General features: G+C 37.6%; 1 pseudogene; it reads left to right on the top strand.

The window, feature by feature from the left end:
- Window positions 1-27,303, top strand: LOC113439302 (small nuclear ribonucleoprotein Sm D1 pseudogene; annotated as a pseudogene).
- Window positions 27,304-27,367: the final 64 nt, after the last annotated feature.

Here is a 27,367-nt window from a genome sequence, read left to right as displayed (position 1 = left end):
ATGAAACTCATGCAGGTTCTTATGAAACTTAGTCATGAAATTGTCACCATTGAACTGAAAAATGGGACTCGGGTACATGGAACAGGAGTGGATGTCAGCATGAATACCCATCTTAAAGCTGTAAAGATGACTTCGAAGAGCAGAGAACCTGTCCAGTTGGAGACATCAACATTCAAGGCAATAATATCAGATATTTTATTCTGCCAGACAGTTTGTCTTTGATACTTTGCTGGTTGGCTGTTGAACCAAAAGTCAAATCCAAAAAAAAGGAGGTAGTTGCAGGTAAAGGATGTGGAAGAGAACATGGAAGAGGATGAGAACGTGGAAGAGGAAGCGGGGGAATCCAAGACAATAACATCTTTATATCTGTTATTTTTTTTAAAAGCTCCAAACAACTGGTATATTTTTACAGGTTTTGTTTTATGTCAGTTTTAATAAGCAAATGTGGAAAATGAAAGAAAGAAGAACTTACATGATCCAAAAGAATCAGGTCCACAGTCAAAGAGTTCATGCCATGCATGGAAAAAAAAAACTTTTTCTTGGCAAGGTGTACTTTTAATTTATTTCTCCATCATCTATGTGACAGCCTGCAAATTATTTAAAGATCAATGGTGCCTATTAATTGCCTGTTTTCCACATTAACATAACCAACATCTTGAACTATCGTCATAAAAATGGACAACCTATCTCTCTGGGGCATGGAACACAAACGCTTGTCTTTGGACTGACCCACAGCGGAGTAGAATTCAAACATTCCTCTCTATCTGTGCAATAGCAAAATCTGCTTAGTGTTAACCATGAGGAATTTTCATCTGACCCTTGAAAGGCGGAGAAGGTTTGGTTTGGAGTATAATTTACCAACAGAGGTTTGCTGTCATTTTGAACTTTCATAAAGCCATCTGCTTGCTCTGTAGCAATTAGCTTTCCTGCCCCAGTGTAGAGGGCAGGCTAAACATGAAGGAAGGTCCCAGCGGAGATGATCTCCAATATTTCAATGTCTGAATAGGAGGCCATCAGAGGAAATGGACATTAGTAAAATAATTTAGAACTGCTACTGATGCCTGTGTGCCCTATGCACAGTAAACGTCTAAAAACAGCATCTTTGCGATATGTCCACATACATTTGCTTTGCAGCTAATTGTTGTCATAGGGCAAAGAAATATAATTGGTAGAGCTGTCAAATCAATTTTGCATTTTAAGACACATCCTCCCATCCTGCTTCTGTTTGTCAGCCTCATTACCTTGCATCACCAACCATGGAGAAATGCCCACATTATTAAAAATGGTCAGCATCGCTGGCATTTTCTAGTGATATTTGTTGTTTTTCAAAAATGATGTGGTTCTCCTGCAATGAGCTCAAGGAAAAATAATAGATCACTCTTGCACAAATATCTATCAGAAATGATGGGGGTCATTAACCAATACCAGGCTGACTGGGAATTATAGGTGTTGATGTCCAACATAACTGGTGAATGCCAAATTGCATAAGGTTGGCATACATATTGTTCCGGACTAGCAGGCTCGAAAGCCTGCAACTCTGATTGGCCCACGAATAGCAGATCGTGATTGGTCACCACAGACTGATGCGATTGGCTAGTAAATGGGCTGCCGCTCTTGGCCCAGCCAAGAGCGGCAAACTCAAATCACCTTCATTGGCTGCCTAGCCGCAGCCAGCCCTATGTAAGGGGCTGCTGCGGCTGGGATTCTTTGCTCAGATCTGAAGTCACTAATAAAGAGCTGTTGTTGTTATCTGAGTCTTGCCTCCGTTCTTGAACCATCCTCCCAGATCTAACACTGGCGACGAGGATGGGATGCAGATGCAACGAAGTCTACTGAACTCGAGCTAGCTGAAGGAGCAAGTGGCTGACAGAGCGCAACATCGGCGACATGGCCAGCAGCGCTACACCACCCGCCCCATTCGATCCAGCTAGCGAGGACTGGGACTCATATATGGACAGGTTTCAAATGTTCCTAGAGTCCAACAACCTCAAGGATGCCACGCCCAGCAAGAAACAAGCCGTTTTTCTAACGCATTGCGGACCTGCCGTTTTTAAAATGGCTAAAGCACTAGCAAAACCAGCTGAAGTTAAAACGATGGATTGGGACACCCTTGCTCCCATCCTGCGCAACCACTACGCCCCCGCAGTACCGACTCTCATTCGCAGACACGAGTTCTATCAGAGGGACCAGCGTGAAGGTGAGAGGGTCGGGGATTTTGTGGCAGACCTGAGAAACCTGGGCGGTTTATGTGGCTTTGCTAATCTCGAAGAAGCCATGAGAGACAGAATTGTCCTTGGCCTTAGAGATCCAACTGTCCAGAGCAAGATCATGGCCAAAGGAGACATCTCACTTGCAGATTCCATAGCAGATGCCACCACTGCTGAAGCCACTCGTAAATCAGCAGCACAAATGCGCCGAACCAGTGGAACCAACCGCCAACCCACCAACGATGCTGGGAAGCCTTCAGACAAGTACACATTGGCCACCCATCATGAAGATGTCGAGTCATCCTCAGACAGCGAGGAGGAAGAAGTCCACAGGCTCCAGTCAGAATGTGAGCAATGGGACCAGCGGGGTCGTAAACCCAACTACCAATGCGCCAGATGCGGTGGGAACCATCCTCGATCCGAGTGCAGATTCTTCGACGCCATTTGTCATTTTTGCGAAAAACGTGGGCATATTGCTAAAGTATGCAGAAACAAAAGAAAATCCAGCCCCAGACGGAGAGGGAGCAGCTCGAAAAGAACCAATGGCAACCCCACCACACAGAGGGACCACCCTAGCAACCAGTGGAACCAGTACAACAGACCCCGAAGGTTTAATGGCATGCCCAGATGAGAAGAGGCTCATCAAACCATCACCATTGGCCACGCTTCATCGCTAGATGCAAAGAAAATTCGTGTAGAAGTCACCATCGAAAATAAAACTTGCATCATGGAAGTAGACTCTGGATCCTCACTATCCATGGTATCCTGGAAAACCCTCAAGCAACTGATTCCCAACATCCGATGCCAAGACCTCAGCAGTCAGAGACTCATACTGAAAGATTATCAAGGCAACCGGATTCCAGTCGCAGGTACCAGCCATTTCCAGGTCTCTTTCAAAGGACATAATGCAATACTACTACTCACCATTGTAGACAAAGACCGGCTAAGTCTACTGGGCCTTCAGTGGTTCGCGCCATTAGGAATCGGAATGGCTGGCATCCATCATACTGAAGACGATGACTGGGAAGCGGCCCTCGTCCACGACTTCCGAGAAGTTTTCAGCGAAAAGTTAGGCAAGTACAAGGGTCCCCTATTTCGTTTAATCTTCACCCTGACATTGCGCCCATTCGCCTAAAACCACGCCGAGTTCCTTTTGCTGTCAAACCCAAAATTGACGAGCAACTGGACAAATTAATTGCACAAGGCGTGTTAGAGCCCATTGACCACGCCCGATGGGAGACACCAATTGTCACCCCCATAAAGCCTGACGGGTCCTAGAGAATCTGTGGAGACTACAAGGCCACCCTCAATCATGCATTGAAACAGAGCGCCTATCCGGTACCAGTCATTCAGCATCTCCTACATTCACTTGGGGGTGGCAGAATATTCACAAAACTAGATCTGGCCCAAGCGTATCAACAGCTGCCAGTTGATACCGAAACTGCAGAAGCCCAAACTATAGTTACACATCGTGATGCATTCAAATGTAACAGGCTCCAGTTTGGAGTAAGCGTAGCGCCAGGCATTTTTCAAAGCCTGATGGAGAGACTATTGCAAGGCATAAAAGGGGTCGTGCCCTATTTTGATGACGTACTGATAGCAGCCCCAACAAAAAGTCAATTAGAGAAATGCCTCAGAACAGTCCTACAAAGGTTCAAAGATGCTGGCCTCAAGGTTAAGAAGGAAAAGTGCCAGTTATGCACAGAAAGGATAGAATTTCTTGGCTACCTTCTTGACAAACAAGGAATCCACCCTACAGAAAAGAAATTGGCAGCCATCAAAAATGCCCCAAGACCCCAAAACTGACCTTCAAGCCTTCCTGGGACTCATTAACTTTTATAACATTTTCCTTCCCCAGAAGGCGACTGTTGCTGAACCCCTTCACAGACTACTCGTTCAGAGAGTCCGGGAAACCATAGCGGTAGCAACGAAGCTGAGGACTCAATCACCCTGAGGGCATAAGGAGAGAGTCCCTACTATAGCACTGGTTCACCGCTCCAACTAGATCCAGCAAGCAGTCCATCTGAACCCAAATTTGAACACAAACAATTGGAATTACGTAAGTCAGGTAGACAGGTACGAAGACCTGCCTACCAGCGAGACTATATAACTCCACCCCTTAAACGGAACCGAGAGGGGAGGGGTGTTCCGGACTAGCAGGCTCGAAAGCCTGCAACTCTGATTGGCCCGTGAATAGCAGATCGTGATTGGTCACCACAGACTGACGCGATTGGCTAGTAAATGGGCTGCCGCGATTGGCCCAGCCAAGAGCGACAAACTCAAATCGCCTTCATTGGCTGCCTAGCTGCAGCCAGCCCTATATAAGGGGCTGCTGCGGCTGGGATTCTCTGCTCAGATCTGAAGTCACTAATAAAGAGCTGTTGTTATTATCTGAGTCTTGCCTCCGTTCCTGAACCATCCTCCCAGATCTAACACATATACTAGAAAAGCAGGAGAGCAGGAAAAGAATATACTATTACTTCAGGAAATTTTTCTTGAATAGAGAAATAAATTTAAGACCCTATAGAAAAACTGGGAATTATGTAAATATAAGTTGTTTTTTTAAAAAACTAAACAAAAACAAAAAGCAATGTATTATGAATCATCTGAAAGCTTGGAATGAAAATGTGGCTTCCTTGTTATCCATAGTTTCCTAGAGAACTTAATAGACCAACTCTTTTGGTGCTAGTTCACATACCATGAATCATAGCTTGATATATGATGGCCAGACTCAGTTAAATCCCCCATATTTAACAGCTCATTGGGGAAGAGATTTATTTATGCAGTCATGACATTCACACACCTTGTAATATCTTAATAGTAAAGAGAAAAATAGACTTCAGTTTCTCTGTCACTCACCATATATTTAGAAAGTCTGTGAGTTCAGAATTCTGGACTGGGTTAAAATAAATTTTCTTCCTTGTCCTTTGTTCTAAGATGAAACATTTACCAATTTTGACAGTTGGTAAAAAAAATATTGTTGTTGTTTTAGAAACTTAAGATGCTAAGGCTTCAACTCCCAGAATTCCCCAGCTGAATTCTACTGCTATTGCTTAAAGGGGCTAATTTTGGAATAATAAGAGCCTATTCATTGAGACCATCCTAATCTCAATATTTACAATATTGTTTCCAGAGGTGTATCCCTTCAATTTAGTTTCCTGGCAACTACTTTAACACAAATCCATTTTCTTGGCAAGATATCAGTGGATTCCCATTGCTTCTTTTCTAGGAATGAGGAAATGTACTGGCCTAGGTCACCCAGATGGTTTTGTGCCTAAGGCAGATCTAGGTGTTACAGAACCTGGTTTCTGGCCTTGTGCCTTAACCGTCCAACTGGCTCTCTAGAGACATATACAGGCAATAGAAATTCTTGCCTGTTGTTACTCTCTCGCTTCCCCCTGATATATTTTTTCCTTGCCCTTTATTCTGTTTTGCCATATAATTTGTTTTAAGGTTTAAGGTTTTAACTTCACTATAGTTTTATTAGTGACTTGTGTATTTGCTCTGATATGGATATGGAGATTGACTGGGAAGTATGCGGGTACAAACAAATAAAAGGCTGATTAATGTGAAAAACAGGCCAGAAAAAAATAGAACATAAACCTATCAGTAATCCACTGAAATCCGAGTCTTAGATGTTTTCATGTCAGCATTCATTTTTTGATTAATAGCTGTACTTCTACCCTGTTTTTACTGTTTCCTGTTGCATACTATATGGAAAAGATCTATACTGGTTTCTCCTCCTGTTCAGAAATCTGTGCACAACATGCTGCTTATTTGCTTTGCTATTTTTCTACAATTTAGGCTAAAGGCCATGTGGCACAGGTTTAACTCTGTTTGCAGTCCTTGATCTCCCACAAACCACTTTGAAACTGACTTTTGTTTGTCTTCACTTTTATTAACCCTGAAATTCTGAGTATCATGAGTCAATCAATTCTCCCTCCAGCTGTTAAATAAGAGAGTTCAAAAGTGGGACTCAGAGACTTGCCCTTTGAGTTGTCACAGTTCCTGGACTAATAAAAAAATATCCTACTCCTTTGTCTACAAAAAAGGAAAAATAAATAGCTAGCACTCCCACTCACCTTTGTCGTAGTTTCTTTCTACCTGTGCCCCTCTCCCTTCACAATCAAACAACGGGCAGTTGTTATGGGGGCAGCAAGTCTTCTGTAAAGATGTCCTCACTTTTACTTCATCTAAAAGACCCCACAGTACAAGAATAGCATGACAGTTTTTGCAAGCTTTACACAATGGTTGTAGCACGATGGTTTAAAAGGACTTGTTCTGACTTTCACTGTCAATTTAAGGCAGCATTTTTTTTTCAAATATGGAACAAGTGTTTGAAAGTTAAAATGAGTTTGTTTGAATTGGATTACTTCTGGAATGTCAGAAGATCCCTGGGACACTTCCAATAAAGTTTGGAACAGCTGCTCTGAACTCAAAAGAGTTTTTAACTTCGGGAACAGGAGTAGTTTAAAACTTTTCACATTTGGACAGTTTGCACAGCACAAGTTGCCAATATTTGGTAGATTGTAGTGGATGCTGAACAAAAAGCTTTGCTGTGACCAGAATCCATGAGGCATGATGAAGCAAAAACAAAGTCAATAGATTTTCAAGAAGGCTTAGTATTGTACAATATATTTTCCCCTCATTTTATATAACTGTTCAAAACCAGAAAAATGCATGGTCAGGTTTAGTAAATCATTGAGATCATGGAAGGTCTAGGATTGATTAAAAAAAAGATGATGAAAAGGATTTGTGTGAAGTGACTCTAGTTCCTTCAGTCCATTGTGCACATAGAAAAACTGATTATTGGTGTGGAAGCTTTCGCTGTTAAGAAACAGAGTGGCTTCAATTAAGATTGCCAAAAGAAGTTCTGTTTAATATATTTCTGCAATGTAAAGTTATTTTTGTTAAAAAAAATGAACAAACTGGCTATTCTGATGTGCTGTGCCTGTCACTCAAGCTGTCTCCAACAAAGATAACTTACAGTGCTTCTAAAAATGTTTGACAAGTCTTGAGAAAAGGGAGTTTGTTTCATGAACAGCAAAAAACTGAAAGTGTTTCTCATTTTCAGATCCTAAACATAGTTAGCAAATTAAAGGTGGAGACAATAAAAGAATAGAAGAACACTTCTTAAGCCATCTCTACTGGAAATCTTTGGCTTTACAGTTTCATGAAAACTTTCCTAGGTTGCCCTTCTGGACATAACATAATAATAGGATACCCACACTTTTTCCAAATTTACAATAAAGCTTGCTACACAATGTATGCATACAAATTTATTTAGCTTGTAGAAGTGTTTTAAAACAAGTTGATAGGTGTATGTTTATATGTACACACTGGTCATGAATTGATAAGTGGCTCTGTATCTCTATGGATGTCTACTCAAATCTAAATGTGAATAGGATAAAAAATGTGAATAGGATTTCACCTTTTTCCAAATACTTCATCATGTATATCAGGTTGAATATCACCAGAAAGGCAATAAAGAATCAGCACAGATTTTGGGACTCTGGTCTTCTATTCTTACCAATTTCAATCCTAAATAATCCCACAGGAGATCATATATCAGTTTTTTGGGTTAAATTAAGAAAATTAGACATTGCTTGTCAAACATGGTATTGAGACCATGTTTGATTTAAAACTCCCCCCATCTAAAATAGCACTGATTATTTTTCTTATATTTTAATCAATAATAATGGAAGCGAAAAGAAAAGCCCTCAGTGCCAATTTATTATTAAATGACAATTGTTGGAAAACTGAACGTGGCATTTCAGATGATGATACATTTACATTTGATTCAGTATTGATTTTACAATCTAGACAGAGAATTCCCATAAAGATGCACACATCCATGTCCCTCTGTCTGTCAAAAAAATGTCACCACACAAATGCTTAGGGGAATGAAAACTGTAAAATGAAATTACACCCTGAGGATATGTAGTAACATTCCTGACAAGTAAAAAGATGTGGATGCGCATTTATTAATCTATTTTCGCAGCATGGAGAAGGTGGTGGTGTCCTTCAGCTTAGCACTGAAGCAGAAACCCTGGTTGGAAATGTTATGCCAAATCTTTGCTACTAGTTCAAAAACACTGTACCTTCAATGAGATCATCTCTGTCTTCTTCAACAATCCTGGCCTCAGAAATATGACAATGTTACTGATCAGAAATAATTATGTCTGCTAAAATTCATTATAGTTGTGTATAATAGTGGACTTGAATAGTGGATTTTGTGTGAATGTATGATTGTGTGCAGTGGAGCAAACATTTATCCATTTTAATATTCATATTTGCTAAATATATATTAAGGGATGCTGGATTGGAGGAAGATGAATTTATATTCCAGCCATTTATCTAGAAGAAAATCATGAGATTTATGGTTAAATTCAATATGAAACTGTCAGATCAAATTTGGAAATATTGAGGAGGAAAAATGTAGTTGGACTGTATGGTCTAGAGAATTGAAGTGAAGCAAGAGAATGGATTATCCACTTCTACCAATGCAATGATTTATTTAGTGTTAATGCAGTCTTTAAATAACCAAAACAATATTTATATATATGGACATCACCAGGTAGAGTACACAGAAGTCAAATTGATTATATATTTTTTACCAGGGGATAGTAGGGCTCAGTTATAACAGCAAAGGTACAGCCAGGGGTTGACTGTGTAAGAGATCACTGTGCAAGTTCCAAGTCAGGTTAAAGTGGAAGAAAAAAGCCAATCAGTTCCTAAAAGAAGATCTTTAAGATACACCTAGCATTTTCAAGCAGAACATCAGCAATTGTTTGGAAGTCCTAAAATTCAGTGATGGGGAATCAGAGAAACGTTGAAATGACATGAAAGAAACATGACTGTTAAAAGACACTATCCAAGACCAAGAAATAGAAAAAAACCCAAACAGGATGTGTGTGTGTGGAATTTATTTCCTAACTCAGTTGAGAAATTATTTAAGTTCTACTGAAGCTTACTTATAAATGAGAATTGTAAGGGAGTACATGTGAAAAGCTGAAATGTTTTTTTCTGAAATGCAGTAGATTTAATACATCCAAACACCTGATTTTTACTCTCGCTGATTTGAGACTTTTAATTTGTTTACACTCTTTAATAACCATGATGGAGATTAAGTCAGTTTCCCAGTTCAGCTGTTACAATAATCTATGGTTTAATCAATCCCAAAAATCTTCCATTTCAGCACATGACCAAAGAGAGACAAGAGAATAAAATAGAGACAGTGGACAGAATCTACAGTGGATTTTTAACTCTTGTCTTTCATATTCATAAGATTACAATTTTACATGTTTACATTTAGCTATGATTCTTCAGAGCATTTGAAACATGAAGCCAGTGTTGTGAACATTGGAAAATTGAGTTTATGGGACTGTCACATTAACTTTTAAAAGTTATTTTAATTATTCTTCAAAGATGAAGTATGGCTGGCAGCTGTCTGATAGCTTTACAATTAGTCTGGCCATAGATTTTTAAGAATCCACATGATGAATTCTGCTTCTGTTTGTTGTCTTGCCTTTGGGTAAGTCACTTTTCTTGTCTACATCTTTACCTCTACCTCATCTGTAACATGGAGATAATCCTACATTCTTACCAAAAAGGTGTGCTAAAATATTTAATTAAAATGTGTAAAACTTTGATGAAAAGCTCTGGCATAGTGCAAAGTAATGTCTCTAGTGTCTCACTTAAGGTGGGGAAAAAACATTTGAATGTCAGCTGAGGCCTCATCAGCAGCCCCCTTTCCCTCTTCTAAGTACAGAAGTTCTGTCATAATCACCGTCAGCCTAAACAATATTGCTGGCTTGGAAAGATTAGTTTAGGTATTATTCATGCCACAGGCAAAGATTAGCAAAATCTGCATTTGCAAGCCAAGAGGCAGAGAGAGATGAAAATGAACAGCAGGGCAAGTGCAGCCTTGGGGAATAATGGTAGCTATATTTTAATTGGAGCAATTTCACATCATTGATAATTTGATGAACATGATCATCAACTGGGTTTCTTGTTGAAGTCAGTAGCTGGAACAGCAGCAGGATCCCTTTGAGCAGAATTAGAAAGTATTTCTGAAGGTTTAAGCCATCACTACTTTTTGCTTGTTTGGTTATTTGTTTTGAAAGCGATTACTTTTCTGTAATAGAAACTGGCACTTCATGGCTGCAATAGGAGACTAAGTGCCAATATTGTTATTCCATGCATGTTTACTTGTTGACAAAATCTCATAAACTTCAGAATAGCCTTTAGGCGTTCTCAGTGGTCTTTTTCAGGTTCCTTCTGTCTGCAGCTCAACCATGATATATAATTTATTGGAACCTATGCCTTCAGATATTAATTTTGAATTAACTATACAAGTCCTTTTATCTGTATGCTATAGATTTGGAACAACTTTGCATGACAAATGGCTTCATGGACAGTTTTTTTTTTCCTGGATCGGCAAAATAATAATTATACACAGCTGGAAGAATACATGTATATGTAACTGGCAACAGTGGATTGATGATTTGTACCTACCAATTGTCAATATTAGAACAGTTTTGTTTGGTTATGGTATAGTTTCCTAGATATTTTTCTCTTATTTTTCTCTATTTGTAATATAACACTTCTATCTGTATATGTATTTATTTTTGGTTGCTTTGATTGTTTTTTGGGAAATTGACTGATGTGTGTGGAGGCTATTTAAGGTCTTTCTGAATGAGCAGAAGGTATACATGGTTTTGACAATGTAAATAAAATTAGTCAAGTTTGCACAGTGGATTTATAGAGACATTTTACCCAGAGAACTTTTGAATCTGGATTCAGTTTTCTTATATATCATGTTCCATTTTCATAAGCTTTTCAAGATTTGTGTTGTTGGTTGGAAGTCATCAGGATTAATGTTGTTCACCACATTATAAAAAAGATGTTGAGTCTCTAGAAAAAATACAGAGAAGAGCAACCAGGATGATTAGGGGACCGGAGGCTAAAACATACAATGAACGGTTGCCGAAACTGGCTTGGCTATTCTAGTAGAGAGAAGGACCAGGGGAGACATGATAGCAGTCTTTCAATATTTGAGGGGCTGCCACAGGGAGGAAGGGGTCAAGCTATTTTCTAAAGCGCCTGTAGGCCAGACAAGGAATAATGGATGGAAACTGAACAAGGTGAGATTTAACCTGGAAATAAGGAGAAACTTTTTGACAGTGAGAACAATCAACCAATGGAACAGCTTGCGGGAGCGCCAAGTTGTGGGAGCGCCATCACTTGAGACTTTCAAGAAGAGATTGGACTGCCCTTTGTCAGAAATGGTGTAAGGTCTCCCACTTGGGTGGGGGGTTGGACTAGATGACGTACAAGGTCCCTTCCAACTCTGATTATCTGTTATCTGTTAAACATTAAAGATAAAACTGGTTTTTACTGTTTTCTGTTCACAATAAAACATGTCATTTGCTGAGCTACAAAGCAGGAGAAAAGCTGAGAAAGCCCATTACAGAACAACTCACAAATCACCTGGCATATCTACTATAACAACAATGCAAGGGAGAAAGTCACCCAGGACACAGACATGAGGAAAGGTTATGTTTTGTTCAGGTCCAGCTATTCCAACTGGATGCATTCAAGCAATGAAGAACTAAAAGGATGTTGAAAAAAAAAAAACAGAATACTGGTCCTGCAAACATGAATGTAAAAGAAAAAAAAGTCCTTAGCTTAATTTTTGAGACCCCCACAATTCAGCTAGGAACTTTTTTTCCCTCCACCAGAAAATTAGAGCAATGCTTCAAAACCCCTGCATTTTTTCCTAAGAATGTTAGAATCATGTGTATTGCATGGATGTTACTAAATACAGGCAAATATTCCAAACAGCTTCCCCTTATTTTAAACAGCATAATTTGTGCCAGCAAGTGAGCTGTGGCTGAAAACCTTTTCAAGCATAATTAGCTTGTTTTCACAAACACTAAGGGTCTTGCAAATGCTGAAGTACATGGTTGTTTTGTAATTAGTAATTCACCCCCACCCAAAGATACAAGCAATTGGGGGGGGGGGGTAGGAAAGAAAACCCATCATCCCCCTGGCTTCTACAATATGCAACATTTACTTTATTTTTCACTTCAGTATTTATCAGGAAAGATAATACAGGCTCTTTGAAAAGCTCTTCACAGTTTGATGATGTCTTTGGGCTCATATATGTATGTATGTATGTATGTATGTATGTATGCATGTATGTATGTATGTATATATATAAGAATGTAAAAGAAAGGAGTACATATACACACACACACAAAAAAAAAAACCTTTAGCCTCAGAAATCAGAAAATAACATTTTTTCTATTATATTAAATTAAATAATAAATATTTAGGGGTTAAAATCCAGCAGCTATATTGTTAATTTTAGTGTGCTGCATTTTGCCATATTTTCAACCCCCCACCCCCCAAAAAGAAAAGTTAAAGTGACAGATAGATTTCCTTCCGTTTTCAACCAAAAAGCTCATTGATTCAAAAACTTTTTATTTTAAAAAAAGGGATCATTGCAAGCTTGATGCCTTCTTGCAAAGTTCAGAGACTGAATTATTACCCCTCTTTCGTCCAATCTGAAGAGGGATTAATTTCACAAAGACAGCAGAGTTCACTTTTCCCCCATATATGCTCCTGGTGTAACTTAGATGAGAATTTAGCCTGGAGAATTTCTCTTGGAAAGAAAGAAAAAAAAATCCAATTGGCTTCAAACTGGGAGCAGTAAAGGACCACTTGCTAGGAAGGCTAATCAATGGCACCTCAAGCACCAAGTGAAGTCTCTAAATGCTCATTAGCATTCAATTGCTTTTTCATTCTCTTTCCTTTGTGTCTTTTAGAAGTTCTCTTGGTTTCTTTCCCTAATTGGCACTGGCAGAGCTCTTTCTAAAAGTGATTATGCTGATATTTCATAGTTTCATGCCATGTTATTTGCAAGAGCAAGTTAGACAACTAACTAAAAACTTACTGTGAATGTTGGAATCACATTTCATGAATGGGATTTATTCACATGACTTTCCCTGTGAGTACATTTCTTCTGAATTAAGGACAAATGCAAAAACACCTTATGGGAGCAGCAGTCCAGGTTTTAATCCTATAAAAATCAAGCATACAGATGGCATTGATGTTTGTGAATCCAGGGACAGGATTCTACCAGTTTGCACCTATTCACTAGAACCAGTTGTTAACATTCTAAGCAGTTCAGAGATGGTTGTTAGAAGAAATTACTGGTCTAATCCTGTAAGGAAGACAGGAAAGAAACATTTTGGTGTTCCTTACAGAACCTGCCTCTCCGTTAATCCTTATTACATTTTTGGCAGGACTAGACTTCCTGTCTCAAGAACTTCTCTGGACTTTTCCCCCCTCCTTTGCTGGTACTATGCGTGTGTGGAAGGACCATTCAAAGTTACAATGACACTGAAAAAAGTGACTTATGACTATTTTTCATACTTACGACTGTTGCAGCATCCTCACATTCATGAGAAGCCAGGCGAGGAGATGTGTGCCTCGATGTGAGTGATATTGAGTTGGCCACACCCAGCCAATAACATAACCACCAAGCAACGCCCACCAACTAAGCCACGCCCAAAGAACCAGTTGTTAAAAATTTGAATCCCACCCCTGTGTGAATCATACATTTCAGTTACTTCACTCCAAAGAGGGAAACTACATAAAAGGTAACAGAATGCTATACAATCAGACCAGAAACATATTAACAAGAGAGATCAGAGGAGCAAAAAGAAGCTACTCTGAAAAGTTAAGGAATCAGTTCTCAACTAATGAACCAGCAAACATGTGGAAAACTCTTAAAAACATCACTGCTACAGAAATCCTCCTTCCCAGGCAGAAGGAAATCAACAACTAGCAAATGATCTGAATGTGTTTTACTGCATATTTAAAAGGAAACTACAGCCACCTATCTCCACAACCCCCATCTCAAACACACCAATAACAGCCAAGCCTCCTACAACTGACCCCAACCCATTGCGTTCACAACCTCTGGTGATCACAGAAAAAGAAGTGCAAGTGCATTCCACAGACAAAAACCAGGAAAAGCACCAGTGCTGGACAAGATAACTCCTTCTTAAAAGTCTGTGATGACCAATTGGCTCCCATCTTCACCCAATCTTCAATAAATCACTACAGATGTGCTATGTTCCTTCCTGCTTCAAATGCTCTACTGTCATCCCAGTGCCAAAGAAGCCCTCCATCAAGGAACTGAATGACTACAGACCAGTTGCTCTAACACCTGTAGTTATGAAAACCTTTGAAAGGCTTGTGCTGTCCCACCTAAAAACCATCATGGATCCGTTGTTAGATCCCATGCAGTTTGCATACTGAGCAAATAGATCAACAGATGATGCTGTTAATTTGGTTCTGCACTACATCCTACAGCACCTTGAATCTCCAAATACCTATGCAAGGTCCTCTTTGTAGACTTAGTTCAGCATTCAATACCATCATTCCAGACATTCTTCTAACTCAACTAAACCAGCTAGCAGTACCTGAACACACTTCTAAGTATATCACAAGCTTCCTAATAGACAGGAAGCAGCAGGTGAAGCTAGGAAGAATTACATCTGATTCCTGTACAATTAGCACAGGGGCCCCCAAGGTTGTATGCTTTCTCCATTTCTCTTCTCCCTATATACCAATGACTGCATCTCAAATGATCCATCTGTTAAAATACTGAAGTTTGCAGAGGTTACAACAGTGATTGGTCTCATGCGAGACAATGACAAATCTGTGTACAGACAGGAGGTTGTACAACTTGCCTCATGGTGTGACTGGAACAATCTGGAACTGAACACACTCCATAGAAAGGGTGGTAGACTTTAGGAGAAATCCTCCCATACTACCACCTCTTACAATATTAAACAACACAGTATAAATAGTAGAGACCTTCAAATTTCTAGGTTCTATCATGTCACAAGACTTAAAATGGACACCTAACATCAAAAACATCATCAAAAAAGCACACAACAAAGAATGTTCTTTCTGCACCCACTCAGAAAGCTCAAACTGCCCAAGGAGCTGCTGATACAGTTATACAGAGGAATTATTGGGTCTGTCATCTGTACCTCTATAACTGTCTGGTATGGTTTTGCAACCCAGCAAGACAGACACAGACTCCAGAGAGTAATTAGGATTACAGAAAAAACAATTACTACCAACCTGCCTTCAATCAAGGACCTGTATACTACATGAGTCAAAAAGAGGGCTGTGAAAATATTTACAGACCCCTCACATCCTGGACATAAATAGTTTCAGCTCCTACCCTCAAAACGATGCTAAAAGCACTGCATACCAGAACAACTAGATCCAAGGACAGTTTTTTCCCGAATGCCATCACTGCTAAACAAATAATTTCCTCTACACTTCAAACTATTTACAAAGTCTGCATTACTATTACTATTAAGCTTCTCCTTCTCCTTATTGCCCATCCCCTCCAACTTGTGACTGTATGACTGTAACTTGGTCACTTGTATCCTTACGATTTATATTGACTGTTTCCTAGTATGATTTGTTTGTTTATTGTACCTTATGACTATTATTAAGCATGGTACTTGATGATTCTTGACGAATGTATCTTTTCTTTTATGTACACTGAAAGCATTTGCACCAAGACAAATTCCTTGTGTGTCCAATCACATTTGGCCAATAAAGAATTCTATTCTATTCTTCTTTCATGCTTCTCAATTTTTTCTGCATATCTGGCATGGGTCAACAATATCAATATACTTTGTGTTTTAAATATTTTAATTCTGGAGGTGATTTTTAACTGGAAATATTCCCACTCTGACATGTTAGCAATTGGCATTGTAATACATTAAATTAATTATCTGAACCCATATTCCATCCAGGTTACCCAGACTGCCTTTGAATTCCACTATAATGATAACTTAGTCAGAGTATAAGGAATACATTAGTTTGGCTTTATAGTAAACACACACTTCTCTGATTTATTGTTTAGGGAAGCAGAAATAGTTACACATTGATTTTAGTTATTACCCATTTTATCAGGAAACTCATTGTCAGAGAAATTATTTCCCACCCATACTGTATTTATTAATCTAGTTCTAACAAAGAATATCAAGGAATTAACCTATCTCTATGATTTATCAAAAGATTTTGTTGCAAGTGATAACCAAGCCTTTGGCAGGACTACATAAAACTGTAGGGAACACTTTAGAAAACTTTAAACTTGAGAAAACCATTTGGATCCTTCTTTGTATGTATCAAATCCTATTTTATATTCATTTAATAATTGCAGATGATGAGACCCTAAGGCCTCAATAAACTACTAGTACCAGTAGTAGGCAAGAGAAAGGAAGACAAATTTTGTGACTCAATATAGAACCACTTTTTACACTGCTGTTTATAACCTTGTGATACAAACATATACATTTATTAATTCATTTCATTAATGGCAAAGCCTTATATAGTAAACTCAGTCCCTTTGAGTTTACTAGAGCTTATTTGCATATAGATCGGCACTGAATTGCACCCTGGTATATATATTCAAGATTTTAGTCTATGAATAGTGATTCCAGATCTGGCCTATAGAAATCTGGATGATCAATAAGTGGCAGCTAAATGGTTACATTTTACAATCCTTTTGTAACCTTAATCCTTAAGGTTGTAATCCTTTTTAATAATTTCCTGATGATGCAGATTTTTGCAGATATATTAATATGATGGATATATTGTGAACTTTAGTCTGAAAGAATATTCCTGAAAATATTTCTTGGATAGCCAAGAAATTGATCACTGAAGAAATCAACCCCGAGTTCTCAATTGTGGCACACAAATAACCAAGCTTCAACCATCCTACTTCATATGTGAAGTCCCAGCTCTCTATAGAAGGCTGATGCTGGGAGAAGTAAAAGGAATTGAAAGAAGAGAATAACCAACAGTAAGGATGGATGGTCACAGAGTGGCAATGAGTGCATCATTGGGAGTCCTGATAAATGGTCATGGGGAAAATCTATATAGTTGCTAGAAATCCAAAATGACTTGATGGGCATGTAGTCAGTCATGATATATTTGACAATTTTCTCCATTATGTCTGTACCACTGAACAACAAACAACAAGTGATATATTTCCATGTATAAAAAGCTATTTGAAGAATAGGAATTTTATCAGAGATGTCTCCACAAGCTTTTAAGAAAAAGAAAACTGAATTGTTAACAATAAAGAAGGCAAAGTGGATAAGAAATGTACATTAAATTGGAATTTTACTTGAATTATTAATTGCCTCCAGTTAAGTACTACTCCAATAATTCTTTCTTTGGAAACCATGATAAATCAAAGAATGCAACTTTGGGAGAAACCAGCATTACTAACGGACTATTATCTAGTCTTTGTTCAAATCCTTCAATAAAGAAAAGTCTGCCCTCCCACCTAGACAGTGATATTATTGAACACTTCTTGAGATTAGGAAATTCTTTTTGTTGTCAATTGAAATCTGTTTCTTTGTAATTTAAACCGTTTGTTCAATAATTCCTTTGTCTCATGTTTTCTTTTGAAACAACACTGAACAAATTTACCTTGTCTTCTACATTAGTACTCTTCAAGAAATTTGAAAACAGTTGTCATGTCTTTCGCTAGTTTTCTTTTCTCTGGGCTAATATACCACTACTCCATCCATTCTAAATACTGTATATTTCTTTTTTTAAAAATAGACATTTTATAATACTGGTTGTTCTCTAAATAGGCCCCAGTTTATCAACACATTTCCTAAAATTTGGTGCCATGAACTTCAATATTCTAGATGTATTCTGACCAATGCAGAATAGAAAGGAACAGCTAGTTCTCTTGATCTTAACTCTGTATTTCTATTGATGCATTCTAGCATTGCACTTGTCTTTTTTGCAATTGCTCCAGTATAACAATGTTTTCTCAGATAAGTTTATGATCCACCTAAGTACCCTGATGGATTTCATACTTATTGCCGCCCATTGTGATTTCTATATATTTTATTTATTTTTGATATCATTGAATTAAAAATTAAATTTATTAATTATTAAATGTGTTTGCTGCCCATCCCATTTTGAAATCAGATAGATGGATAATAGATGATAGATCATAGATGCTTTTCATTTCATATCTAGAACTGAAAAGAGTAACTATTGAAGTGAATATGGCAATTTATGGGAATGTTTGGGAAAAATGCTGTGTGAGCCCCAGGAGAAAGGAACTAGGTGTCACGTATAGAGATTTTGAAAGTTGTAAAGTATTTTTAAGAAAAGCAATCCCTTTATTTTTGTTGCCTAGCTGTCTGCCACTTCATTCTCTATCTTCTTTCACAAGACAAATCCAACTTTACAAGTACCTATCAAAGTCTTCTTAATCCCCTTCAGTTTGGCAGATGGATACCACTAGTAGCAAATGAACAATATGCCATGGAAATCACACTTCGCAAGGCATCCAAACATGACAAGTTATCTGGCTGCAAAATAAGGAAGCAGTCATGCAAAATAAGGAAGCACACTCAGAAAAATGGGTTCCCAATTCAGATGACAAATAAATATAAAAGCTGTTTGTAACTATTCCTATGACACAAAGCAGGGACAGGGATGCTGATGCATATAATAGTTATATCAACTTTAATTGACTTTTGTTCAATAACCTCTATGATTAGATACTTTAGATGTTCAGGGCATGATATCAGAAAGATTAGTCATCTTTGAAATCAGATGACATACTTAAAATTTATTTGAACAGATGTGGACATGTGAAAATAAATCCTAGGGAAACAAGATGCTTTCTTGATGACATCTGTCAACAATTTTGCTTAGGCTTCTGTTATACACTATACCATATAGAGGATGGGAGCACATGAAGTATTAATAACTTGACTCATCTTTCAGTGGGGGATAGAACTGTGTATAAAATACTGCTCTTTTTGCAAGTCCTATATACTACTTCTATCAGTGATCATGAGAAATGGCAATTATCTGCGAGAATAACATTAAGCTTGGATAGTTTAGCTAGAAAGATATGATATTCAGAGTAAACACAAAACAAGAGCTAGAAATCAGGGTGAATTCCTACCTGATGATTCTTCCTAAACTAAAATTCTACTTGCATATCTCTCTTAATAGACAGGTCTTAGGATTAGTTCCAAGCAGACTGATAGGTTCATATAACTTACACTGAGTAAAGAACCAATATAGTTGATGCAGGGTCAAGCAGAAGACCCTATACCATTTCAGAAAAAAATGTCATCTTCTAAAAACAAGCTATTCCATTGGTTGATTGCTCTCACTGTTAGGGATTTTCTCCTTAGTTCTAGGTTGCTTTTCTCCTTCATTAGTTTTCATTCATTGTTTCTTGACTTGCCTTTTGGTGCATTGGAAAGTAGTTTGTTCCCATAAGAGCCCCTCAAGTACTGGAATACTGCTATCATGTCCCTTCTAGTGCTTCTTTTCATTAGCTAGACATTTCCAATTGCTGTAACCATTCTAGCCCCTTAATCATTATCTTGCTCTTCTCTGTAGTCTTTCCAAAGTCCAAACATCAATTTTTATATTGTGGTAAGCAGAACTGGATGGAGTATTCCAAGCATGCTCTTACTAAGGCTGATGACCATTCTTTTAGTAATCTAGATGCAGCATTTATTTAGATTTCTTTGTATTACTTCATGGAAATCTATGGTTCATAGGTAAATATTAGTGATTCCTAATCAAGTATGTTTGTTTTTTTTAAAGAAATTTGACTTAGGATACCTTTCTCTCAAGAATAAATATGTATGCTTAAATAATATCTTCAAATATGATCCTGCGGATTTCATCTTGTGATTTGTAGCCGTAGTATTTATGTCCAGGTTGTGTATATGCCAGTGAATGGGCTAGGAAATATATAATCCAGCTGTTCACACTTCACAAATGATTTGGGAGAAGTGCTTAAGACCACATGTGAGCTCCATATTATTCTGAGAAAAGGATGCTTCTGCTTTAATAAACTGAAACAATATATTTTAATGCAATTCTTAAAAAAAAAACCAGCCACATATTTTCTTACAAATAGCAGAGAGGTGCTGCGCTCACATGATACCAAAGCAACTCTTCCAAATCATTTTTGAAGTATACAGTAATTTGTAGCAGTGTTCCTCCCTGTATCTCCTTAGTTGTACAGTACAGAGGATTGTTGACAAGATGAGTAGGCTTCTCACGATGGGAAAGGAAGTGACAAATGAAACCCAATGGATGTATCAGTAAAGTAGTTATGAAGCAGAACATTGCAATACATCGCAACAGAGAGTAGATTTGAGATATCAATTGCCAAAATTTTGGATCTGAGTAGGTTTTCTTTTACTTTGCTTTTTTTGGAATTGAATTTGACTTGAGGGAGCCTTTAGGGTTTTTAGAATTTTGTTTGGGATACCTTTCTAATTTTATAGGAGAAATGTTTTCACCTATTTCATTCTTTGGGAAGTTATAAATGTATGTATTAGTTCATTGGCTTGATACAAAATGCAAAATATTTTCTGGAATTGCTGCTTTTGGTATCTGCAAAACATATTCACAATCAAATTGCAGGTTCTTCTCAGGTGTATCATATCCAGGGACTTCTTCATCTTGATGAGATAAAAGCACCAAACTTCTCCTATACATCAGCTTTGTATTGAGAAGCAAAAATGCTAAACAGGATACAGCAGGATGTGGATGATGGTTGAAGTTAGGGCATGCCTGACAGCTTGAGAAACAGAAGTACCAATCTTTGAGATTTTGCCAATAGTAGATGTTCTTTTTCAGATTTTGGGCTGAAGCAGAATTGTAACCAATTCTATTAGACTTAGATTTAGACTTAGAATAACTGTCACTTTGAATGTACAGTAATTGGCATGCATTAAAATGAAATTTCATTACATTCAGCTCTCAAAGTCTCTATCTCCAATATACACTACATAAACATGACTGACTAATTAACTAACTAACTAACTAAATGCAACATTATGCATATACCCACATATATCACAACAGTCTAGTTCAGAAGTATATATGTACATTGTGAGAAAAATGAATCTTGTGAGTTTACCAGATGGATGGCATAGAGAACAAAGCTGTGACAGAAACTGGTAGTCCTGCTGGAAATACTTCAAAACCTCCTCCCAGAGGGGAGCAACAGAAACAGACCATGAAGAGGGTGTGTGGAGTCTCTAACAATGCTTTGAGTTCTAAGCACATAGAGTTTTTAAATTTAATGAAGTAGTTTTCATTTAAGAGGTAAAAATACCTTTATTAAAATGCAAGCTGAAGTTTTTGTTAATCCGTTTCCATCCATAATTAAATTTTAATGTGTTTTACCATGCCACAAATTTTCAAAATGCTGCATACCGAATTCTCATTACCCTCATGTCTATGAGTCTGCAGTTCAAAGATACTGCCTTCATCCAGTTGTCATTAGCCCCAAATCAGCCAACATCTGCACACAGAGAATGGTGGCTTGACCTGAAAATGTGAGGAGTATTGCTAGACAGAATGATCAGTTATGAATATACACTATATATGTATATATATTTGCCTGTCAGGGCAACAATAGTGTGGTAGTGAAGTTCATTTCCCCTAAAAATCTTTGAAATGCTGGATTTGTTGGTTTAATTCTAGAGTATTGGTGGGGTGGAGACATGGGTGTGTAATGGAGGTCATGCTGGGGAGTTTTTTCAATCAGAAAATAATCATTTTCACTGGAAGAGCAGACATTTATTTCATTTGTGGAAGCAAAAAAATGCACTCCTTTTAGGAGTGGCAAAGAAGTAGACTGCAGCTGTTTTGCATAAGTACAAACAGAAGGAAGTTTTGAATGTATTGAAGTGGGACATTCAGAATATATATTCTATATGACAGTTCTCAGTGATTGCTATAATGTAACAATGGACACATCTGTTGAATAAACCATTAACTTTCATTTCAGAGATGAAATCCCCAAAATGTAGAACTTAAACCACTAAATAATTGATTATAAAAGTGAATCCTACCAATAAATTACAATTGCATTGATCTGTGAAAAAAGACAACTACTTGTACAGCTTATCCACATATATGCACACTGGAAAAAAAAACATCTGAATGTTATAGAAGCCACAAAATCTGAAGTACAAGTGCAATTTGTTCAAAACAGAGTTAATGTTTCCATGGCTGTAAGCTCAGCCACAAAGTGTGTTTGGCAATGGGTGATAAATTAAAAGTATATTTATTTTGTTTTTGGAATTTTACTAGATTGCAACACAAATTTCTTTTAAAATCTATATTAAAATCCAAGGAAAGATGCAAATCCAAACTAGGGTCATCTAAAGATCTGTCTTTGATATCATAAACCCCAGAACCAATAAAATAATGAATAAAAATATCCATGCAGCTGTTTATTTTATTTACTCCATTATAAGCACACAAAGGGTCAATTCAGATAAGAACTAAGTGACACACAGCAGAGATAACTTACTCTTCCTCCAATGCAGTCCTTGCAGAAAGTTAAAAAAAGGTTTATTAGTACTAATGCATTGGTGTACAAATAATATAAAAAGATGTAGAATTTTTAACAACAAAATGATGCAACAGGGGGTTAATTTCTTCAACCATAACAATAGTCCCAGTTTCACCCACTGTGCCTTTCCAATAGAATAATTGAAATTCAACAGCAAAGAGCCACAATGTTATTAATGTATTATTTGGTTGTTCCCTAAAACTATCCAACATTTCCAAATCACCCTTAAAATATACAGTCATATTGCCACTCTATTCTATATATTTAATTCTATATACTATGCTTTGATTACACCATTGACCCTTTGTTTATTGTTGCTGTGGTATCATTTAAAAAATTGAAATAATTAAAGAAAGAAACCTTATGATGATTGTATTACTGTGACCCTCAATTCTTTAATTCTAGTGTGCATGGGGTTAAACTAATTTTATGCAAAAGTGAATATTACATTAAGTATAAAATGTAGTTTAACAAAGTAAGATAAAAATATATAGGCATCAGAAGGTATCTGTTGAGAAATTTGGCATTTGTTAGCTGACTAGGTTTAAAAAAACTTTGGCTCACTTCCAAAGGTATTTGTAAACTGAGGACATCAATATAATTAAAACAGAGTATGGATTCACCAGAGCCATCAATAAACTTAGCAAGTTTAAAAGTAGCCGGTTTGGATTCAAAGCCAAGGAAAGTATACTTTTTTCCTCAATTATTCCTCAACTTTAACAATTCTTTATAGCAACAAATACTGAATGGCAATAAAAGTGGTTGCCAAAAAACAGGTATAAAAGTGATGGATGAGAATGGCTTCAAGAGAAAATAAAAAAAGAAAAGAATGCAGAAGACATTGAGCATAGATTTCTGTGAGAATGAATTTACACAGTTTGCCAGATTGGCCTCCACTATAAGAGAAACAGAAGGGAAGATAACCATCTGGGTTCACCATTCTGAAGCAAAAGACCTCATAAATAAATATCTGCAACAGATACTTCCTTAAAAAAAGTGTATATTAGAGAAAGTTGCACTCACCAAGTTTTAAGAGGGTTTACATTTTTGGAAGAAACTTAAAGAAGAATAAATGGGAAAATCTTGTGAGGAGATTGGATAGACAAAGTAAGTCTTCTTTCTTTTCCTCTTGGCCACCATTTCTCTCTATGAAATTGCCTTCCCAGTTGACAGCTTTACAGCTATTGAACTGAGGTTGGTTTATACACTAATCTTCTGCCATAACATGTACTAAGTCCCTAAATAACAGTTTCAAAGGTGCAGCCATGTAAATCTTTTACAACAAATACAGCAGAGAGCCTTGTGGCAACGCAAGGACTTTAAAAGATAATGATTGTAGCTTATCTGCTGAACTGGACTGTGATCCACAAAAGCTAAGTAATAACACATTGGCTAACAGTTAAGTGTAGAAGTGTCAAGCATGTTAACACTACAGCACAACTTTTTCAGGACAGAGAAGGATAGGTATCCCAGGCTATGCCCACTATCCATTTGATAGCTATCTGATGGATCTCAGCAAACATCTGACTTTATTTCAACTACTTTTATGCCTCTTCAATAATATCACTCTAAATGGTATGCAGCAATGTTTCAAACTATATACAGGTAGCCTTCAACTTGACATCACTATTGAGCCATATGTTTATGTTGTTGTGTGAAACAGTTGTTAAGCAATCCTCTCCCCGTTTTATGACCTTCCTTGCCACAGTAGTTAAGTGACTCACTTCAGTTGTTAAGCTAGTAATATGGTTGTTAAATGAATCTGGCTTCACCATTGACTTTATTTTTCAGGAGATCTCAAAAGGACAATACAACCATCATAAATATAATAAGTTAGTTGCTGAATTTGGTCATATGACCAAGGGGGATGCTGCATTCATGATAAGTGTGAAAAAGTGTCATAAGTCACTTTTTTCAGTGATTTATTTTATTTATTTATTTTATTTGTCAAAAGCTTACAATATAACAGAAACAAGAATAAACATAACTTTAAATACAAGAAATAGGAACTAGTAATTGGGAATAATAGGACAGGGACAGGAGACACGATTGTGCACGTATGATGTTGTAACTTCAAACAGTCATTAAATGAACTGAGATGTAAGACAAGGACTACCTGTACCTCATCTATAACAAAAATTAATACAATATCATACACATAGAATAAGTATCCTAATACATGGTTGCATTCCATACTGCTCCTAATAGCATCCTCAGCATTACCTAGGATAGATGGGCATTGTAGAAATTTAATAAATAAATAATTTTCAGGTGAAACCTGTCACTCTGTCCTCTTGAATGGTCTTTGGAACAACTAAGTTTCTCATAGGTTCTTAAATGGGTAGCAGGATGTTCCACAAGAGGGACCTCCTGCAAGAAAGACTGGCCTCCCAAGTCCCTATTTTAGACAGGATAAGGACTCTCGGCATGCTTTTTCTGCAGGTATGTCTTAAGCAGGCCGATGCTTGTGTAGTTGAAGACAGGTCTGCTGAACGTGCAAGAGGAACCAAAAGAGCTGTTGTTGTTTCCTAACTCTCTCCATGTACTTTTTGAATACAGTGGAGAGGTTGCCTGAATCCTCCTACCATGAAATTGATTAGACTTAATTCTTCCTAAACTCAACAAGCTGATCTTTGGAGAGCAAAGAATAGAAGGAAAAAGAAAAAGAAATCAATCTGCAATCAATCGTTTCAGAGAATGAATAGAAGAATTCCACACAACTCTGCCTGCAAAATGTAAGGCATCTTCCATGTTTTCTCTTTATCCAATATCACTTACCATTTTCTATGGATTGAGTATTATGCTTAGCACCCTGTGATACTTAGTTGTTTTGTTATATAACTAGTGTTGAGCATATCAGATCAACAGATTATTGCTATAGTCTACACATATTGTATTTTTTTACATAATGTTATGCACAAAAGATTCATATCTTATTCTTGCTGTCAGCATGTTATGCTATTTAAGAATAACTGCTTTATCCTTCCACAGCTTCTAGAAAATAACTTACTATGATTTGTCTTGATCTATGCAACAAAAACTGTCTTCTACAGTAAAGTTTATTTTTAAAAAATGTCCTGTGACAAAAAATCATCATGCCTTACTTTTAAAATAATTATTAAAACTTAAAGAAATTATGAGATTATAAAGATAAAATAAGGCAAATCTCATTAAAAAAAAACAGTTTTTAAACTGATTATATCACTGGAGGCTTTCAAAAAAGAGACTGAACCATCATTTGTCTGAAATGGTATAGCTTGAGGAGTGGGTTAGACTAGAACAGTGATGGCTAAACTTTTCAGCACTGAGTGCTCAAAGCATGCGCACACATCCCAAAATATAAAATGTGTGCATGTCCCCTGTACATGCACCCCACCCCAGGCATGCATGCATGTTCCCCTCACATGTGTGTGTACGTGCCCACACATGTGCCCCATTCCCTTGAGCATGCACAGCAGAGACCCGAAAACCATCTGGCTGGTGGGAGGCATGCATGCGCATGCACAGCAAAACTGAGCTGGGGGGACGGCACATGTGCCCACCGAGAGGGCTCTGCATGCCACCTCTGACACACGTGCCATAGGTGTGTCATCACAGCACTAGAAGACCTCCAAGGTCCCTTCCAACTCTATTAGTTTATGTTGTAAACTCAAGAATAAATCATAGCAAAGTTTGCTTGCTATAGAGTCAATGGTACTGACAGATATGGTCCATGATCACATTGCCAACATTGTCTCAACCAGAATAGCCAGTATTAGATTATGATGTTATCTGTAGACATTCATGGAACCATCCAGTTATGGAAAAGTACTACTCTTATGAAAGCTGCTTAGAGGCCATTCAGGCACCCCATTCCAGAAACAGTACAATGGCACACAAATAAATGTTGGGATGAGATGAAGAAAAGAAGAAGGAATAATAAGACAACCAATGCTAACCCAAATACAGAAAAGACTGGATCTGGGGGACAGTAAAATGAAAGGAGAGAGAATGGAAGTTTGGAGCAGGTGAAGTGGGTCATAGCATATGGGCCCAGAAAAGGATAAGCATAGCAACACCTGAAATAGGCAATGGAAAAAGGGTGCAAAGGTAAAGAGCAGTGGTGGAATTCATTTTTTTTTACTACTGGTTCTGTGGGCGTGGCTTGGTGGGCCTGGCAGGGGAAGGTTACCGTAAAATCTCCAGTTAGAGGTGTTATTTGCCAGTTCTCCGAACTACTCAAAATTTCCGCTACCGGTTCTCCAGAACTGGTCTGAACCTGCTGAATACCACCTTTGGTGAAGAGACATCTTGCATTCATCTTGGCGCATTGAGGCTTTCAAGCTAGCAAGTCCATATGTAGGCTAACAGATTTGATGGCATTCAATAGATGGGTTATATTGGTATGATTTTCATGTGGGTCAAACCAATAGGTCAACATTATTCTTTGTTAGATTACACTAATACAATCTTTTTTCATAAACAGATTTTTATTGCATAATGAATTTTCAGTTCCCAAGTTGTACTATATTAGTGCAAAGGGCTATTTCCATTAAAGCAGGGGTCCCACACTCCCAGGCCATGGATCAGTACCAGTCCATGATGTGCCAGAAACCTGGTTATGCAAACAAGTGAAGTCCCATCCACACATGGGATGCTGGCAACATGCAAAGCTATGTCCCCTCTGGTCTGCAGAAAA

Source organism: Pseudonaja textilis, chromosome 1 (genome assembly GCF_049901715.1).
Source record: "Pseudonaja textilis isolate UNSWEBS1 chromosome 1, rPseTex1.2, whole genome shotgun sequence".
NCBI classification, from domain to species: domain Eukaryota; kingdom Metazoa; phylum Chordata; class Lepidosauria; order Squamata; family Elapidae; genus Pseudonaja; species Pseudonaja textilis.
The sequence above is the reverse complement of the archived record's forward strand: the minus strand, read 5'-3'. Positions and strand labels throughout refer to the sequence as shown.